Raw genomic sequence first — 12,588 nt, forward strand, 5'->3', positions numbered from 1 at the left:
TCTCAAGCAGGTCCAAGGAGTTGATCCTCCCCGCCTATGCGACACTGGTCAGGCCACAGTAGGAGTACTGCATCCAGTTCTGGGCATCACACTCCAAGAGGGATGTGGACAACCTGGAGAGGGTCCAATGGAGGGCCACCCGCATGGTCAGGGGGCAGTAGGGCAGGCCCTACAAGGAGAGGCTACGGGCCCTGAACCTGTTCAGCCTCCATAAGAGAAGGCTGAGGGGGGATCTAATGGCCATTTACAAACTAAGTAAGGGGGGACCAGCAGGCACTGGGGGAGTCCCTGTTCTCCCGAGCACTACCACTAGTGACTAGAAATAACAGTCATAAGCTGGCAGAGAGGGTAGATTCAGATTAGACATCAGGAGGTGCTACTCCACTGTCAGGGTGGCTAGGATCTGGAACCAACTTCCAAGCGAAGTGGTGCTGGCTCCTATCCTGGGGGGCTTTAAGAGGAGGCTAGACAATCACCTTGCTGGGGTCGTTTGACCCCAGTACTCTTTCCTGCCGTGGCAGGGATTTGGACTTAATGATCTGCTCAGGTCCCTTCCGACACTACTAAGGGACTTGCAGTGTTGGGAGCTCAGGGGAGACTCTGCAGTAGGGGTAAATGGGGGAGACTACGTGGTGGGGGAGACTTGCTGCCTGTCCCCTCTTCCCTGCACCCCCACCACTTACTTCAGCTCCAGCTCCAACTCCAGCTCCTGTCCCGAGCTGCTGCTCCTTCTGTCTGGCTAGGCTGACTAGGAGCCAAGGCTACCTCTGCTGCTGACTGTCCCACGGCCAGAGGGACCCAAGAAATGCAGGCAGTGGAGAGAGCAGGGGGTGGGGGGGATAGACATTGAGAAGGGGGGCAGACTTAGGCATGGAGGGTAAACAGCAAGGGAGCAGGGGATATATGGTTGGGGTAGGCAGCAGGGGGTGCAGGTGATAAGTAGCAGGGTAGGACTAGCACTGAGGAGGCAAATGACAGGGGAACAATGGTCCAGCCTCCCAATAATTAGATTCTATACATGAAAAATTGTAACAAATGTGTAACTTCCCATATATAATATTTAATTATTGGTGGGAGTGGTCCTCTTAAATTCAAAGTCATCTTAGATTTGGGTAAATGTGGTGTATATATATAAAAATAAAAATAAAATGCCCCAAACTCCTATGGTCTAGAGTTTATGTTCTACAGATACTGGAACAACAACGAGAGAAAAGATGCTCTGCCATAATGTTCATTAACTCCTTTCCTTCAACTCCTCTGCTGTCAGTTTTGTCAGCTATTGATTTATGCTGAATAGCAGTCAGTTGATCAAAAGATACTTTCAAATCACCCACCCTGACAGAAAATATGGGGGGAAAGTGGAAGAATGGTCTAGGATAACAGATTAAAAGTTGATAATTTGATGGAATGAAAAACAGTCTGCTGTGTATGAGCCGTATAGCCTGTGAGAGCTCTCCTAGCATTCCAGAGAAAACAACTAGAGACTGCAACCCCAGGTACATGAGGGACAAATGGAAATGTAACGTAATTCCCCTGAGGACTTATAAGACAAGGCCCCTGGAAAAAAAATTCCCAGAGCAGCTTATTTTCACATTATCTCAGCTTGCCTTCCTGGCTGTGCTGTGAATTCATTCTCTAAACCCACCTAGCATCAGAGTAGCCAGAGAGTGGGAAGCCCCAAATCATCAATTACAGTGCCGAATAATTAGATCCCAGGGGCCTGATTCTCCTCCCCGCAGCTGAAATCAGGATTAATTCCAATGAAGTCTATACTGTTACATCAGTAATGATGCAACAGAGGAATCTGGTTTTGAAGGTCTGTTTTAGAAAAAATATTGAGTTGCCTAATTGGGCCTTTCCCTCCTGATTTAAAGAAGTATTAATTTCCTGGTGTTTCACTTTTGTGAATCTCTTATCCTCAGCAGTCTGAGAGTTTTATTCCCCCCTCTGGCTATATATATCAATGTGAGGAATAAGAGTTCATTAAATACATCTGGAAAATGCATCAATTCTTTGGGAATTACAGGCAAAAGTGTTTATTAAGTAATGCCCTCCAGCAAACTCCATTTTCTCTTATTGTAATGAGATAGAAAAGGGAACTAAGCTGTCATTGGCCTGAAAAATAAACTCTGAATGTACCCCAGAAATCAAGAGGGGAAAATACAATGGCTGTCACAACAGCAAGAAGTTGCAACAACACTAATGGACTCTGATTTGTAAAACAAACCAGAAAAAAAATCTTCAATAAATTGTAGAGATGTTTAGAGAGCTTTACAACAAGATTATTTACTCATTTGATTGCAACAGATTTTTTTGCACCTTTTGGGGCCAATAACAAAAACAGCAGGTTTGATAGTCTTTAAAAATGTGTTATTATTTACCAGATAAACCATGACAGATCCCTTAACACCAGCTGAATGAATAACAATTCACTGAAATTATTGAGGTGGTCTGTACATAGTCTGTACTGCTCATTGTGTAAATCCAAAGCAGGTGCCTTGTAAATGGTAAATGCTGTTGAAATAATTTATTTTTTGTTTGGCCCTATCAATGTCACCACATTTGCTCAACACACACACAACTTCCCACTACAGTTTTAACTAGATAAGATTCTGGGTTTTTTAATTTCCTGTTCCTAATACAATCTGCTGTGCAACTATCACATGCCATACCAGTAGATGACTGCAGTTTGGGTTTACATTACATTTTACCAGTATGACTTGCCTTATGCCTCTAGAAGGTTGCATGCGTCAACAAGAATTTGAGTCCCAGCCAAGTTAAATCAGCTCCCCAAATAGTACAGTCAGCACAGTTCCACTGCAAACATCCATGTGAATGCTGAATCACCTCTACTTATGTAAGCGGTCATCCACCAACAATATCATAATGCCCCTAGTCTTGTAACCATGACCATTCTCAATTTTGAACTCTGCTGCCCACAGATCAAGAGTAATTAAAATCCCTCCCTCTCCTCACCAGCCCCACTAAGCCCCTACTTCAAAATCTCCAGAGTATTTTGAAAATACCTCTTTTTCTGCTAACCGCCCTTTGTAAGTTCACACGTGGCCATATAGATATGGCTCCACGTGAAAGCTATAAATAAATTTCATGGTATGGGAAATAAATTCTGGATTTTTTTTAGCCTCTAGGGGCAAGAAGCAGTGCAGGGCCGGGTAGAGAACTGCTGCAACAATAGGGATCTTTTTCTTTTTTCAGGCACCGCAAAGGAGATGCTGCATGCAGAAGCCAGGGTACAACAGGTCAAGCACAATGCTAGCTTAGGGGGAAAGAACCGTGACAGTGCTAGCAAACAAAGGAGCGAGCCCAAAAGAAAATCTGCAGCTGGCACTACTATGTTGCTTTGGATACTATATGAGGCAGAGATCTCATTACGCTCCATGAATGACACCAGCCACATACAACACCCAGAATCCACCCGAATGTGCACCCTGACAATAAGCTTGCCGAGGTGGAGGTCTTTGATGATGCAGACCCTATCAAGAGCCAAGATCTCTTTGAGATCCAACCAAACCTGACCCAGATGAGCCCAGAACAAAACTCATCGAAGAACAGTGTTCACAGACCCTAAACTCACCTCTTCTGTTCCAGCCCTGATTTGTTCCCTTCCCAAAACAGCAGCTGACTCATATGGTCAAGTATCTGCTAGGAGCTGGCCTGTTTATTTTAATAACATGCACTACCAGAGATGACCAAAGGAAAAATAATAATACATAATAAAAATACTACCACAAATTTCCAAATCCATGCCTTTGGCAGGGCAGACAGACAGAATTTCTAGCACTATAACTCAGTGTACTGCAAACAGAAAAAGGAAATACACTAGAAATCAACACCTGAGAATTCAGGTAGAATACACAGAAAATGTAAAATGATCCTTACAAGCAATTCAGGTACAGGCCACTGAGATTTAAATCAAAATCACTTTGGTAGATTCCTAAATGGAACTTGGAAAAAAAATCTAGTCACTTACCATCACAAAGAGTGCTCCAGGACAAGCCTACAATACCACTTAGGTGCTAGTATTCATTAGGCGTCCCTACGTTCTCCAGACACCTAGACTAAGGCGTCTGTGTACACTCAGGAGTGATCTACACCAAGCACCTAAGCCCCCACCTTCCACATAAGCTCTATGGGAGCTGGGTATCACCTAAAGTCTGCTTAAGGTCTCGATCCCTTGGGCACCCTCAGAGCACACCTAATACCAGAGATATTGACAGCAGCATAGAGCTCAGTGCACAGCATGGTGCCCAGGGCATGTTTTTCAAACACAACCAGTGTGGACAGTGTCTGCCTTTTACACAAAATGACATGAATGACACCAACCACCATACAACACCCAAAAGATGACCACTACAGGTCTAGTGGTTGCAGCATTTCCATAGGGAAACAGAAGATATGAATTCTAGGCATTCCTCCATCTGAGCAGATTCTCTGCTGTATTTCCTACTTCCCAGCAGAAAGCCCTAACCACCAGGCTATGGACTAAGCTGGGGATGGTACCTGGTTCCCCTTTTGCTGCAGGTGAGCCACTAGGCAGTCATGAATGTAAGTGGCATGGAGCCAAGAAGGAGGACAAGCAAGTGCGTGTGTGTTGGGGGGGGGATGGGTGTTAGCAGCAACCACCTGCAGAAGGCAGCAGAGACTTTGGCAGCGGCCAGTCTCAGGGCTGGCACGTGCCCCCTGTTTCCCCCCTACACGTCGCCTATGCCTAGAAGAAGGTTTCAGACTGGATATAAAGAAAAATTTCTTCACGGTTCATGTGACTAGACTCTGGAATGGACTCTCAGTGTGGGTGGTGCAGGCACCTACCCTGGAGGTCTTCAAAAGAAGACTGGATGCACACTTTACTGAGGTTATTTGACACCAGTAGTCTTTCCTGCCCAGAGCAGGGGGACTGGACCCGATGATCTCATGAGGTCCCTTCCAGCCCTAAACTTCTGCAAACCTGTGACTCTTTCCATTTTACGTTAGACAATCATTGGTTAAAAAGGAGAAAAAGCCATGACAGAAGGGACCAGAGTTCAGGTTCACCCCTCAGAAGTGCCTTCTTCGGTGGGTTACAGTCAGATTCCCTCTTGCTTGTTTAATCTTCTGGTGCTGTGACTCCTGTATTCTCAGCTGCCCCAGGGTTCAGCTTTACCAAGAGAGGTAGGAAGTACTATGTCAAATACTCTTCTTCACAACTTATCAAATGCTGTCTTCAAACTAATTAGGTTATATCCCAAAGAGAAGGAAATCATTAAAAAACTGACAATGCAAGCTTAATTATTATATTTCTCTTAGGAAAATGTCACCAGCCCACAGCAATTTTATTTCCATCTTAGTCTTCTCTCCATACCTAATCATCTTTCATCCAATTGGGAGGGAACCCTTTCAGTGGATTCCTGAACTGTGCCCATTGTTTCTATGGAGCCTGATTGGTAGGATGGGCTTCACCCATTTTGCTCTAACAGAGAATTCATTATTGCCACAACTCTTTTGGGTTCAGCTTCCACAGATACGTTCTCAACATGTAGGGTCAGTCAACCTGAAATCCTCACGTACCTTCTCAAATATGGTCTTTATGTTGCTTTGTCAACACTTCCTGCTGTCTTTAAACATAATTTCCTCCTAATCCAGGGATGGGCAATTATTTGGGCTGGAAAGCCACTTAGGGAGTTTTGGTGAGCTGTCATGGGCCAGGTCAGCACCCTCCACCTGACTCTGCAACATCTCACCAAAACTCCCTAAGTGGCCCCTGTGCATGCAGCTGGGATGGGGCTACAGGTAGGCAGCATCTAGGAGTAGGATGGGTGGGTGGGGCCAGGGCCAGAGCTCAGATTGGGATTGCAGAGTGGTGACAGTGCAGGGCTGGGGCCTGGGGCAGAGCCATGATCTATTCCCTGCATGCCCCTGAGATAGCTACCAGTTCTGTGCGCATGGATATGCAAGGAGCAGTTTGTGGCTCTGCCCCTGGCCTCATGCTGTCACTACCCCACGATGTGGGGATGCTGGAAAAAGGAGCCTGCCCTAACCCCACTATGCTCCCAGGGCCAGCAGGACCGACCGCATGTGCCATGGCCCAGGCTGCTCTCCACACCTGGGCTGGGCAGGACAAGGGACCTGCTGCAGGCCGGATCAAATGTCTTGGTAAGCTGCATTCAGCCCATGGGTCACATTGTGCCCACCCCATCCTAACCTGCATTTAATATGAAAGGGATTTTGAAAAATGGGAAGGCTAAAAAAAAAAAAGTAAGTCCTAAGAGGCTTTTTTACACACTCCAACAACTTTTGTTCTCCTTTCTCTCATAGAACGTAACCAATGGTTTCACAATATTAGTAAAACCACAGTTAAAACTTCTGTAATTGGAGCAGAAGCTTGCAAAATTCTGTTTATCTGTGTATGTCTGGGGCGACAGGCAGCCCTTCACTGACTCCATTTCCTGTCAGTGGAAACTTCAGCATCACTGATGGTGGTTCAAGACTAAGCTACTTCATTTTGAAACATGTTCCATTGCTCTGATTTCTATTTCAGAGGAGCAGCTTCCACTAAATGGTGAGATGGCTTGTTTCCTCCAGTACTAATCTTAGACTGCAATACCACTGATGCTGTAATGACCAGTGCAATAGAAAGTGTTGCATCTTAAAGTATTAGTGTTTTAAATTATGTCATTATCTCTAATCAGCGCAGGGAAATGTAAAGGAAAAGTGGGAGGGAGTAGAAATAGTAGTCCTGCCTGCCAGTGCTGGAGTTGTCACTGTAGCCTCCTAATAAAGCTTTTGATTTCTGTCAGCAAGCCTCACAATGGGGTGGCATCCTCAAAACAGCAAGAGTGCTTTCTCTGAGAAGTTATTTATTATTCATACAAAGGAATCTGGAATCTGTAAGCACTTGACAAAGTTTTGAACTATTGGCTCTCAGAATGGGAAAGCAACACAGTATTGCTCCAGAGTGATGTGAAAGTCTTTTCCTAGCAGCTTCTCAGGGTGGAGACTGGATCTTGAAGACAGACCCAAAGAAAGGGGCCCTTTTGCTCTGCCTTCTCCCCCCACCCCTCCTGAACAGCCCAGCAGGGAATTATCACCTCTAATTCAGTGTTTATCACCACATTAAGAAAACAGAGGGACATTATCAGCTATCTGTTGATTCTGCCTTCGTCCCCGAGGTAGCCAGCATAGTTTCACAGTTAGTTTCATAGTTTCTAGGGTCGGAAGAGACCTGAGTAGATCATCTAGTCTGACCCCCTGCCATGGCAGGAAAGAGTACTGGGGGTCAAATGACCCCAGCAAGGTGTTCATCTAACCTCCTCTTAAAGACCCCCAGGGTAGGACCCAGCAGCACTTCTCTTGGAAGTTGGTTCCAGATCCTAGCCAGCCTGACAGTGAAGTAGTGCCTCCTGATATCTAGCCTAAATCTTCCCTCTACCAGCTTGTGACCGTTATTCTTGGTCACTCCTGGCAGTGCTCAGGGGAACAGGGACTCCCCCAGTGCCTTCTGATCCCCCCTGACCAGTTTGTAACAGGCCACTAGGTCCCCCCTCAGCCTTCTCTTGTGGAGGCTGAACAGGTTCAGATCCCGTAGCCTCTCCTCATAGGGCCTGCCCTGCTGCCCCCTCATCATGCGAGTGGCCCTCCTCTGGACCCTCTCCATGTTGTCCAAATCCCTCTTGAAGTGCGGCACCCAGAACTGGACGCAGTACTCCAGCTGCGGCCTGACCAGTGCCGCATAGGGGGGGAAGATCACCTCCTTGGACCTGCTCAAGATGCATCTGTGGATGCATGAGAAGATACGATTGGCCTTCCTAACTGCATCCTCACACTGCTGGCCCATGTTCATCTTGGAGTCAATGACGACTCCAAGATCCTTTTCCACCTCTGTACTGACAAGAAGGGAGTTCCCCAGCTTGTAGGTATGGTGCCGGTTGTTCCTCCCCAGGTGCATCACTTTGCACTTGTCAGTGTTGAATCCCATCCTATTCTCATCTGCCCACCCTTGTAACTTGTCTAGGTCCGATTGTAGCCTATTGCTCCCTTCTAGCGTGCCCGCATCCCCCCACATCTTAGTGTTATCAGCAAATTTGAACAGGGTGCTTTTTACCCCTTCGTCCAAGTTGCTGATGAAGATGTTGAACAGTGCGGGCCCGACGACCGAGCTTTGCGGAACCCCACTGCCCACATCCCTCCAGGTCGAAAATGACCCATCCACCACCACTCTCTGGGTGCGGCCCTCCAGCCAGTTGGCAACCCAATTGACTGTGTGGGTGTCGACACCACAGTACCCCAGTTTCTTAATGAGAATAGGGTGAAAGACAGTGTTGAAGGCCTTCTGAAAGTCCAGGAAGACTATGTCCACTGCTACCCCTGCATCTAAAGATTTGGTGATCTGATCATAGAAGGCCACCAGGCTGGTCTGACAGGACCTGCCACTGATGAACCCGTGTTGGTTGCTCCTAAGTATGAAATCCCCTCCTGGCCCCTCATGGATGTGTGCCAGCATAATTTGCTCAAACAGCCTGCCTAGGATTGAGGTAAGACTAACTGTCCTATAGTTTCCCGGGTCCTCCTTCTTACCCTTTTTGAAGATGGGAACCACATTGGCCCTCTTCCAGTCCTCTGGCACCACACCAGAGCACCACGAGTGCTCGTAAAGCTGTGCCAGGGGTCCTGCAATGACGTCAGCCAATTCCTTTAGTACTCTAGGGTGGAGATCGCATGTAGTCTGCTAGCTAATGCCGAGAGCGGTCTGTGAAGGAGTGAGGAATGCCTGCTTAGCAGTGACTGGGGAGGAGAGGGGGGGAGCAGAAGCCGGGCAGATGCCTGCAGGGACTACTGGAGCTACAGCCAGGGAGCAGAGGGGAGGGACCAGCCCTGCTGTGGAGTAGAGAGCCCCGCCCACCCTAGAGAGCTTGCTGGGAAGCAGGGGGAGTCTGATTTAATTTAAACCAACAAGGGGTCTGGGACAGAAGTTTCATAAACTGGTTTGAGCCAAATCAGTTAAGTCTGACACGACATTCAACCAGGTTTATCTCAAACCACATTCAACCGTTCTCAAACTGGTTTATGTGTACAGAACATCTGTTCTGTTACAGGTTTAAACCAGTTTCTGATCACTTAAACCAGTTGCTGTGTAATGTCTGTCCCTAGCCTAAGGGCTCAGTGATACCCTGAAAGCGTTATAATAAAGCATCTGCTTTTTACTCTTGGGGAATGTGGATTTTAACCTTTGTTTTGCCAAAGCTCGTTAGTGTAGGTGCATTTTATGCTTTGAGATGTATGCTGGTCTCTGTGTTGTCTCTAGTTTTGGAAAAAATTCATTTCAGAACAGGTCATTACAGGAGGTTTCTTTGCCATGAATATCTGAATAAGGTTATAGTTTATTGATTTTGAAAGCAGAGAGAGACAGCTATCATAATTTGTCATAACTACAGATTCAAGGCATATATGACTCCTATATATCTTATATATCATACATTTTTCAAGCATTGGTTAAATCCAAATCTTAATATAATCTACTATATCTATTATTATCTACTATAAAACACTATAATCCTGGCTCTCTAGGCTTCTTGCTCAAATTACAGAGGTCCAAATTTCAAATGCAATATTCCCCAGTTTTGGATGGGTCTGTGTTACCCATTCACCATCTCCATTTGAGAACAGTTGGGTGGTTCAGTTTTGGATCTTGCATCCTCAGGCATTATTAGCATGTCTAATCCAACACCTGTTAGACATCTGAGTCTGTGTTCACAGCTGCAATACATGTCACAGCTTCTACTACCCATTCCTTTGCCAAATTCCCACTATTATTGTTTCACTATCTAGATCTAAACAACAAACTGCACATCTTTAGTCCCTCATATTTGTGCCTCCCCCCTCCCCCCTGTCATTTTTTATACTGGGTAAGGGACTTTTACCCAGTGCTTATGCTTTTTCCTGGCTTATTTGTATCTGTAAGTCTTCCATTTTCCTGGTTTTACACATATTTAATTTTTCCAGCTCTTCAAAATGTCATGGACCAAATTAGAAACCCCCCACCCCCTTATCATTTGATATGCATCTGTACTTACAGGTTCAGGGAAGTTAGGTCCCATCTTCCTTGCTAGTACTTCTTTTTTTGTGGGCAGTTACAAGAAAAGATTCAGTTACAGCCTCCCAATGTTCTGGGCCTCCTCTCTCTACCCAATTTGTTTGTACAAATACAGATGAGCTTTGGTCTATTACTTATTTATCATGGAATTTCTTGCTGCTCACTGACTAGGCCAAGAACAAAAGTCTCCTCAGATGCCAGTTTGGATGGTGTTTCTTTTTCCCTTTCTCTTTTCTAGCAAGAATCTACAGGAAGAAGCAAAATGGATTAGGATAATAGGAAAGAAGGGCTGGAGGGACCGCATGAGGACATTTAGTCCAGTTTCCTGCTCAAAGTAGGATCATCTCTGACTAAACAATCCCAGTAAGTTTCAGACCAACGTGCTCTTGACAATTTCCAACAGTGGAAATTTCACAATCTATAGGTAGCTTGTTGTAGGCCTGTGCAAAGCCTGACACTGGCCCGGCGCGAGAAACACCTGTCTGAAAAGAGAGATGCGCTGCCCGCAGAGTCCCATGCACCAAGCGCGGGATCACACTCGCTGCCCACCCCAAACGGGCCTTGCCCACAGCCAACCTGGGTAGCCTTTGGCTCAGCTTAGCCATCCAGGCTTGGTTTTGCTTGCCTGGCATGGCTGCATTGCCTCCAGCCCTGGCCACACAAGGCCAGTGACCTCACAAAGGAGGCCACAGGTCCTGGCCCTCAACCCCAGCCCCTGCCAAGTAGGCCAGCCTGGAGCCTGGCAGCTGCAGGCTCCCCAGCCCAGGCCACTTCTTGGGCCTCCTTTGTCAAGCACAGGCGCTGGCCAAGCAACCACAGGTCTGGGAGCCAGGCAGGAGGCCCAGGCACCTCCAGCCTAGCCTTCCACCTTGAGCTCCGGGCCTCAGGATGAAGGCCCCAGCCAGAGCCACCCACTCACCCAGCCAGCCGAAGTAGCTCAGTTGGGAGAGCGTTAGACTGAAGATCTAAAGGTCCCTGAATCAATCCTGGGCTTCGGCAGCCCTCTGGCCTTCCTTTGGCTGCCACTTGCCTGGCCACCGGTGTGCCAGCCACACCCCTGCTGCCTATCCCACATGTGCTCACACAGAGAGAGACAGAACTTTTGGCAGGGGTAGCGCCTCCCAGCCAGCCAGAAGGCCCGTTTGCTGTCCCCTTGCACAACTCACCTGCGCTCACCTTCCATGCATTCTGTCCCTGCCATCCCCAGGCGCAGAGCTTTCCTCCTATGCAAGCCCCAAAAGGGAGGCGTTCCTTCGAGCCGGACTTGAACCAGCCACCTAAGGATATCTTGCCCAACACCCTACAGTCCTCCGCTCTACCAGCTGAGCTATCAAAGGCAACACGCTTGCCCCTTTTTGGAGCTTCATGTTACACATGCCCAAAAGCACCGGGTCCACCCACCCAGGACCCAGTACTCGGGCTACCATCACCGCCTCTCCTGCTCGGCCCCCCCACTCTGTACCCTGCCTCCCCGTGAGCCCTGGCCTCTCTTTGGCACTCACACCTGCCAGCCTTGAGCTGTTCTCACCCAACCACCACCAGCCACACACACCAGCCCCACGAAAACCAGGTGCAGGGCCCACCAGGTCGCACGCCTTCGCTAGCTGGCCAGCTCACCCCAACCCAACCCAGCACTGTGGCTGGGCCTCCTGCCTCTGCCCTTCCACACCCCACTTGCCTTTCCCCACAGGCCCCACTCACCACCAAGCCCACAAGCCTGTCCCGCTGGGCCAGGCCTCCTCAGTTTCCACATGCCTTGCCTTCCACAGCCTACCTGACACTGACCCAGCTCGAGAAACTCCCTGATTCAAGTCAGCTGAATCTGATTTGGAGATTCAGCTGCTGCAAAAACTCTGAATCAGCCAGGTCAGGCCCATCTCTTGCCCTCTCCTAGCCCAGCAATGGCTGCCCCAGCCCCCAGCACTTATTAAAAAAAAAGCCCTGACTCAGCGGGTGCTGCCAGGCAGGGGACAATCCCTGTTTCCCCGCACTGCCTCACACTGCGTGGGGAGATCTGCACGAGCCCCCTACCCCCTCCCCTTGCTCCCCACGGGTGCCCCACCCAGGCCAGCTCTGGCCCTTTAAGAAAAAAAACCCCCAAAACAACCACTTCTGCCAGCAGGGGGCGATCCCCACTGCCCTGCACCATTTGGGGGGCTCTGCATGAGCCTTCGAAGCCCCAAGGCCACACCAGGAGCAGCGAGTCCCTTGGCTTTTCTTGGTTGTTCCTGTAGATCATGTAGAGCCCCCCATGCAGTATGGGGCAGCAGGGATTGCCCCCCTGCTCAGCAGCACCCAGTGAGCACTGGGGCTTTTTTTTTAAAGTACCAGGAGCTGGGGCGGGTGGGGCAGCCATGGCGGCTGGGGGAGTGGTCGGGGGTCAGGGGGCTGGGGGAGCGGAGGTGTCAGGGTGGGCTGGCAGGGGTCCCCCTCCATGGTCTCCTCCCCCAGCCCCCCATCCTGCCCCTAGTACTTACAAGCTGGGGGTCGGCTGCAGCTCC

The 12,588-nt window shown here is 48.5% G+C and overlaps 2 non-coding genes across 2 annotated transcripts; one reads left to right on the plus strand and one right to left on the minus strand.

Annotated features, from left to right (window-relative positions):
* The first annotated feature begins 11,013 nt into the window (after positions 1–11,013).
* TRNAF-GAA (transfer RNA phenylalanine (anticodon GAA)) lies at positions 11,014–11,086 on the plus strand. The gene has a single exon. It is a non-coding gene; the product is annotated as a tRNA-Phe (tRNA).
* A 250-nt stretch (positions 11,087–11,336) lies between these two features.
* Positions 11,337–11,424, minus strand: TRNAY-GUA (transfer RNA tyrosine (anticodon GUA)). The gene is given in 2 exon segments: positions 11,337–11,372; positions 11,388–11,424. It is a non-coding gene; the product is annotated as a tRNA-Tyr (tRNA).
* Between the last annotated feature and the right edge of the window lie 1,164 nt (positions 11,425–12,588).

The sequence above is a fragment of the Crocodylus siamensis genome, chromosome 5 (assembly GCF_052110815.1).
Source record: "Crocodylus siamensis isolate JL-2025a chromosome 5, ASM5211081v1, whole genome shotgun sequence".
Lineage (NCBI taxonomy): Eukaryota > Metazoa > Chordata > Crocodylia > Crocodylidae > Crocodylus > Crocodylus siamensis.